At 40.2% G+C, this 8,086-nt stretch overlaps 1 long non-coding RNA gene across 1 annotated transcript in view; it reads right to left on the bottom strand.

Annotated features, from left to right (window-relative positions):
• Nucleotides 1-593: 593 nt before the first annotated feature.
• LOC127932990 (uncharacterized) overlaps nt 594-8,086 on the bottom strand; it is a 28,591-nt gene continuing 21,098 nt past the window's right edge. Inside the window, exon 4 of the long non-coding RNA XR_008146711.1 lies at nt 594-634. This is a non-coding gene — a long non-coding RNA (uncharacterized LOC127932990). The remainder of the gene's footprint in view (nt 635-8,086) is intronic.

Below are 8,086 nucleotides of genomic sequence, written 5' to 3'. Positions count from 1 at the left end.
TTTGTAAACGCAAAAAAATATTTATTTTTCCGCTGCAACTGACAAAGTCAACTTCTTCTGATGTGGTCCTTCTATTCTACAGCCTGTTCCCCCCAGTGGCCAACCCGTTCATCTACTGTTTCAGGACCAAGGAGATCAGAACCATCCTGGGGCGATGGAGACAGCGTTGTGGGAATAGCCGGACAGAACCGCGGAAACCCAACACCGTGGCTGTTATCACGAGATGAGATACCACACACTGGGGGTTATAGGGTTATAACATGTTATAATACAAGTAGGATAGCCATCCTGGGGTGCTGGGAACAGGGCTGGAAGAACAACATTCTGCCTGTCATCAATAGACGAGGGGTTAGGTTATAACATGTTAATTCAGATATATAACATGTTATTTCAGGGTAATGACCTGTTAATTCAGGGTTATAACATGTTAATTCAGAGTTATGACCTGTTAATTCAGAGTTATGACCTGTTAATTCAGATATATAACATGTTAATTCAGAGTTATGACATGTCAATTCAGATATATAACATGTTAATTCAGAGTTATGACATGTTAATTCAGATATATAACATGTTATTTCAGGGTAATGACCTGTTAATTCAGATATATAACATGTTAATTCAGAGTTATGACCTGTTCATTCAGATATATAACATGTTATTTCAGGGTTATGACCTCTTAATTCAGATATATAACATGTTATTTCAGGGTTATAACATATAATGAATATAACAGACAACTCAACACTGTAGCTGTTATCACTAGACGAGACTCACACACACGTGGTTCTGTATCATTGTATAAAAATATATATCTGTTTCATCTTTAAAATATGACTTGCGTCGTCTACTGAGTGGTCTCGTTGCTCCGCTTGACATTCTGAAAATAGCATTTATTTGTATTTTATAGTATCATAACAAACAGTAAATCTAATTTTAAACAAGCCAGTTAATTGTGCTGTCTGATTAACTCTCAACCAGTATAGATAATGTGGAGGAGAAGAGGGAGGGGGGGAGGGGTGCAGAGGGCAGAGTGTTTTGTTTTGTTTGTCCCACCAAGACGTACACATGCTAAAATCGTCACCGGTCTCATCATCAGTCACACCTGGACTTCATTTACTCCCTGATTTACTTACCCTTTATAGAGCACTCTACTGTTATCAGTTGTCAGGTAGAATATGCTCTGTTTCTATCAGTTGTCAGGTAGAATATGCTCTGTTTCTATCAGTTGTCAGGTAGAATATGCTCTGTTTCTATCAGTTGTCAGGTAGAATATGCTCTGTTTCTATCAGTTGTCAGGTAGAATATGCTCTGTTTCTATCAGTTGTCAGGTAGAATATGCTCTGTTTCCTTGTCGTTTCTCTTGTCTTGTATCATTCTACGTTCCTTATTATTAAACTCACAAACTGCACCTGCTTCCTGATTCCCTACGTCGACATTACACCTCCCCTTTTTATCATACATGATCCTCTGTTTATCATACATTATCCTCTGTTTATCATACATTATCCTCTGTTTATCATACAGTATCCTCTGTTTATCATACATTATCCTCTGTTTATCATACATTATCCTCTGTTTATCATAAATTGTCCTCTGTTTATTATACATTATCCTCTGATTATCATACGTTATCGCATGTTTATCATACATTATCCTCTGTTTATCATACATTGTCATCTGTTTATATACATTATCATCTGTGTATCATACATTATCCTCTGTTTATCATACATTATCCTCTGTTTAACATACATTATCCTCTGTTTATTATACATTATCCTATGTTTATCATACATTAGCCTCTGTTTATCATACATTATCCCCTGTTTATCATACATTATCCTCTGTTTAGCATACATTATCCCATGTTTACCATACATTATCCTCTGTTTGTTATACATTATCCACTGTTTACCATACATTATCCTCTGTTTATCATGCATTGTCCTCTGTTTATCATACATTATCATATGTTTGTTATACATTATCTACTGTTTATCATACATCATCCTCTGTTTATCATACATTATCCTCTGTTTATCATGCATTATCCTATGTTTATCGTACATTATCCTCTGTTTATCATACATAATCCTCTGTTTGTTATACATTATCATATGATTATCATACATTATCCTCTGTTTATTATACATTGTCCACTGTTTATCATACATTCTCCTCTGTTTATCATAGATTATCCACTGTTTATCATACATTATCCTCTGTTTATTATAGATTATCCACTGTTTATCATACATTATCCTCTGTTTATTATACATTATCCTCTGTTTAGCACACATTATCCTATGTTTAGCATACATTATCCTCTGTTTATTATACATTATCCTCTGTTTAGCATACATTATCCTCTGTTTATCATACGTGATCGTCTGTTTATCATACATGATCCTATGTTTATCATACATGATCGTCTGTTTATCATTCATTATCATCTGTTTATCATACATTATCCTCTGTTTATTATACATTGTCCTCTGTTTATTATACATTATCCTCTGTTTATCATACAGTATCCTCTGTTTATCATACAGTGAAACAGTTAATCCTTCCTTAAAGCAGTCCAACATCTTACCACTGCTACACCTGGCTATCAGGGGAGCCTTGTCTGGCAGTGAAACAGTTAATCCTTCCTTAAAGCAGTCCAACATCTTACCACTGCTACACCTGGCTATCAGGGGAGCCTTGTCTGGCAGTGAAACAGTTAATCCTTCCTTAAAGCAGTCCAACATCTTACCACTGCTACACCTGGCTATCAGGGGATGCCTTGTCTGGCAGTGAAACAGTTCATTCAGCCTCATTTACTGCCCTTAAATAAACACAGCTGATATGGCTCACTTGCACATGTTTCTACGGACAATGGAGATGTAGAAATTATTGCATAAGGGGACGACGACCGCATAAGAGGCAATCTGTAATTTCAAATAAGACATGAATGAGCTAATATGGGAGGTATTCAATAAAACCATTTGTTCAGCACTTTTGAAATGTACAGCGACAGAATTCTGAACATGGGCCGTTCTTACATTGTTCTCCCTGTACACCAAGTCAGAGCTGTTGGATAAATAAATGGGGGCATATAAGCAGACAATGAAAGGTCTTACAATATTCAATGATTCCATTTCTCTAAACAGGATATAGGCTACATGTGCACCACCAGGTCAGAAGAGTAGGTGGAAAGGTTTAGGGTGGAAAAGTTTAGGGTGGAAAAGGCACATGGGCCACTAACAGCTGGTAGTGAACACAACATCCATTTTATATGACCTTCTTAGTTACAGTATAGATATCTCCCTGGCATATTACATTATTTATGCAGCAGCATAGAATACATTTCTGGACTCCCCTTGTTGTGCTGTGCTCACTTGAACAGGAAGGTGGCACGGCACGGTGGTCCTTCGTGGGCAAATTGTGTCATGAAACCTTTTCAAATTCTGTCATTCTCTGGATTTATGGTGCTTTCAAGACAACTGGGAACTCTTGGGGGAAAGATAACAAGGTCGAATCAGGATGACATCAGAGATCTTCAGGTCGTAGCTCTAGAAAGAGGCCAGAGTTCCCGACTTACAATTCCAAATTTCAAAATGTTGTTTTCCCAGTCGGAGCTAGATTTTATTGATGTTTTTGGCCAATGTTGAATCTTTATCATTTTAAACTTGGAAAAGAGACCCTTAAATCCAGACTAGGGACCACACACCTACTCCACTGAATAGCAGGCTACTGGTTGCTTTGCAATGCTTGCAGTTCGCCACTGGTTCTTTCCAAACCACTCATTGTTGAATTTGCGATTTACAACTTGTGTAATTTACATTTTATGTTTATGTCCAATAAGCAGTGATCCGTTTTATCTATAATTTATCTTCATATGACAAGGATTAAACAGGATTAGCCAGTAGATTGTCGACTTGATTCTAAGATTAGCTAAGATTATAAAAATATGATGTTGACATGCTCAGTCCAATCAAAGCTATAGTAGATATAACGTGATTTGACGTCATTTTCTCTGTGGCCAATGAACTTGAGCCTTCTTGGATGGGCACTTCTAATGTAACTCTATGACAGCACCCAACAGTTTTGAATTTCTCCATGAGTGACAGAACACTGAGCCTATCACAGTGGCCGTGGCCCACTCCAACACCCGTCCAGTCAGCAGGAAAATAACTGTGGCAAGCTTGGACCTCTCCGTGGTGGGGGCTCCTATCTGATGAGCGAAATAGAGGGAGCACTGGATGAGGAAGCCACAGCATTTGGGTGGAGACCCGTCCTATTTGTCTGGGAGTGACAAACGGGCATAGCTGACCTGGGAGAACTGTTGGATGGGCTCGACTTGTGGTAGAGAATCCTCCGCTTGTTGGAGGTGAAGCCCCTCGTGGAATGTCGAGACGTTGAAGAAAGCGAGGGCCTCATCCATAGCCGACCCCAATTGTGCCAGTTGGTCATGGGATTTGGCAAAGTAGGTTTCCCTGTTCGCTGAGCATCTGGGAGATGTTCTGATTAACAGCTGCTTCCATTTGTTGAGGTATTCTGTAGTATTGATGCAGGTAGTCAGGACGCAGGTGCAGTAGGTGAGTTTAATAATAATGAACATAGAATGATAGAAAACAAGAGAAACCTCTGACAAGGAAACATAACCAATACTACTGGATAACAATGGCGCCAGAGAAGAAGGTCTGACGTTTTACGTGTCCCCAACCGATTGTGGGTTTTTTTGCGTTGTTTGTGTGTTGTTTGTGTGTTGTTTGTGTGTTGTTTGTAACTTATTTTTAAACTTATTTTGTACATAATGTTGCCGCTACCGTCTCTTATGACCAAAAATAACTTCTGGACATCAGGACTATGATTACTCACCACGGATTGGCAGAATCCTTTTTTTATTTTAAGGAGTCTGACGAGCCCGAAGCAAATGATATACTGCTTTCTCGGGAAAAGGTCCAGATCCCTGTGTGAAGAGGAGGCAGAGAAAAGGGTCCAGAGGGAATTCGTAGGCGATCGAATAAACACCCACTTCCTTCCATTTTGCCAACAAACGTGCAAATCTTTGGACAATAAAATCGATGACACCCGCAGAATATTAAACTACCAACGGGACCTTCAAAACTGTAACATCTTATGCTTCACGGAGTCGTGGCTGAACGACGACACTATCAACATACTGGTTGTTTATACACTGTACCGGCAGGATAGAACAGTGGCGTTCATTGACTACAGCTCAGCGTTCAACACCATAGTGCCCTCAAAACGCATCACTAAGAGGAACCTAGGAACTAAAACACCTCCCTCTGCAACTGGATCCTGGACTTCCTGACGGTCAGCCCCCAGGTGGTAAGAGTAGGTAACAACACATCCACCACGCTGACCCTCAACACAAGGGCCCCTCAGGAGTGCGTTCTTAGGTACCTCCTGTACTCCATGTTCACTCATAACTGTAAGGGAATAACCTGCTGAAATGGACAAAAAATGAATGGAACTTATTGGCACCGTAAGAAATCAATTTGTCATGTTCTGACCTTTATTTTAGTTTTTTTTGTCTTTATTTTAGTATGGTCAGGGCGTGAGTTGGGGGGGGAGGGCAGTCTATGTTTTGTGTCTCTCTGTCTTTCTATTTCTGTGTTTGGCCTAGTATGGTTCTCAATCAGAAGGCAGGTGTCGTTAGTTAGGTAGCCTTTTTTTCCACCTGTGTTTTCGTAGGTGTTTATTTTCTGTTCTGTGTTTTGTTGTGTGCACCGTACAGGACTGTTTCGGTTTCATTTCGTTCTCTTTGTTGTTTTATTATTAGTGTTCTGAGCTATAAATAAATATAATGAACACTTACCACACTGCATCTTGGTCCGATTAGAGGAAGAAACCAGCCGGTACTTACCACACTGTGCATTGGATCTTCTGACTGACTTACGGGACCGTTTCGGTTTGTTCACATTTATTGTTTTTATATTTTCTGTTCATGTTGAGTTTTTCTTATTATAACATGGACACTTACCGCATCTTGGTCCGATCTGAGGAAGAGGAAGAAACCAGCCGGTAGTACCACAGTGCATCTTGGTCCGATCAGAGGGAAGAGGAAAGGAAGAAACCAGCCGGTACACATTTGATGTTTTGAACTGGTGAATCTAATACGCCAACTCAGATTTTTTTATATAAATTTGAACGTTATCAAACAAAACATACATGTGATTAATTTTTATTTCCACTTTTTGTGAAGGCTGTATTTTACTGGAAAATGGCTGTGCTTATTGTGGTTTGGTGGAGACCGAACATAATCGTTTGTAGTGCTTTAACTGAAAATACTATTTGAAATCGGACACTTTGGTGGGATTAACAACAAGATTACCTTTAAAATGATGTAAAACACATGTATGTTTTAGGAATTGTAATTATGAATGTCTGTGGTTTGAATTTGGCGCCCTCTATTTTTCACTGGGAGTTGTCATATCGATCTCGGTAGGGATTGGAGCCTGTAAGTTTTTAAGCCCCGCACCATGTCTCTCCATCCTTGCTGTTTGTGTGTGTGTGTGTGTGTGTGTGTGTGTGTGTGTGTGTGTGTGTGTGTGTGTGTGTGTGTGTGTGTGTGTGTGTGTGTGTGTGTGTGTGTGGTGGGAGAGAGTTTTTTCTTTGACATCTGCTGGGAGAAATGACTGATTTACAGAGGGTTGCCTAATCACACGTATGAAGTTTTGGAAAAAGATGTGACATTTTTAACCCTTGAAACAGCTCCTATGTCCCCAATTTAAGGCACTTCCAGTTGGCACAGGAAGCTGAAAGTAAACACGTATCCTCATTGGGGTAGACTTTTACAGAATCCCGAGTTTAAACTCTTGACGTTAAGAATTGACTGATTTACACAGGGTTGAATGCAGTGTTTTTCTACAAACTGCAGGTTGGGTAAAAACACCTTTAAGGTGAAGTTAACCACTTCTGGTTGCTCCAGGAAGCTTAGAATCAATCTGGCTCTGTAACTTTTTGGAACAAAAACACATTGTTTTGAGCATCACCAATTGTACATTGTACGATTTGTCTTAAATTACGATAGATAAATGGCTGGTTCATTTTTTTTCCCTGACTCCGTAGGTTCATGTACTTTGACGCGAAGCAGTGAAATTAGCGCTCTATTTTTTGACTACAGGAAAAGATGACCGAGCACGCCCCCATTCTCATCGAAGGGGTTGTAGTGGATCAGGTTGAGAGCTTCAAGTTCCTTGGTGTCCACATCACCAACAAACTAACATGGTCCATGCACACCAAGACAGTCATGAAGAGGGCACGACAAACTCTATTCCCCTCAGGAGACTGAAAAGATTTGGCATGGGTCCTCAGATCCTAAAACAGTTTCACAGCTGCACCATCGAGAGCATCCTGACTGGTTACATTTTGTAAGTAGCTCTGATAAGAGCGTCTGCTAAATGACTTAAAGTAAATGGTTTGCATCACTGCCTGGTATGGCAACTGCTCGGCCTCCGAGCCCAGTAAATCCTGCATATGCCTTCTGCCATCGGACCTCTATATCAGGCGGAGTCAGAGGAAGGCCCTAAAAATGGTCAAGACTCCAGCCACCCAAGTCATGGACTGTTCTCTCTGCTACCGCACGGCCAAACGGTACAGGCTTAGTCGTCCAAGAGGCTTCTAAACAGCTTCTAACCCCAAGACATAAGACTCCTGAACATCCTAATCAAGGCTACCCAGACTATTTGGTTTGCCCCCCTCTCCCTCTCTTTGCTCTACTCTCTGTTGTTATCATCTATGCATAGTCTAACTTTTTAATAACTCTACCTACATGTACATATTACCTCAACTAATCGGTGCCCCCTGCACATTGGCTCTCTGTCTCAGTACACCCCTGTATATAGTCTCGCTATTGTTATTTTCCTGCTGTAACTGCATTGTTGGTGAGGGGTCTGTTGTATTCAGCGCACGTGACTAATACAATTTGATTTGATTTGATAACTGATAACAGAAGAGTGCTTTATAAAGGGTAAGTAATCAGGGAGTAATGAAGTTCAGGTGTGACTGATGATGAGATGCAGGTGTGTTGCCAGGACAAGTGGTTAGTAGACTTGAGTTAGGAGACAGGAGG

The sequence above is a fragment of the Oncorhynchus keta genome, chromosome 11 (assembly GCF_023373465.1).
Source record: "Oncorhynchus keta strain PuntledgeMale-10-30-2019 chromosome 11, Oket_V2, whole genome shotgun sequence".
NCBI lineage: Eukaryota > Metazoa > Chordata > Actinopteri > Salmoniformes > Salmonidae > Oncorhynchus > Oncorhynchus keta.
This window is presented reverse-complemented; position numbering and strand designations above follow the sequence as displayed.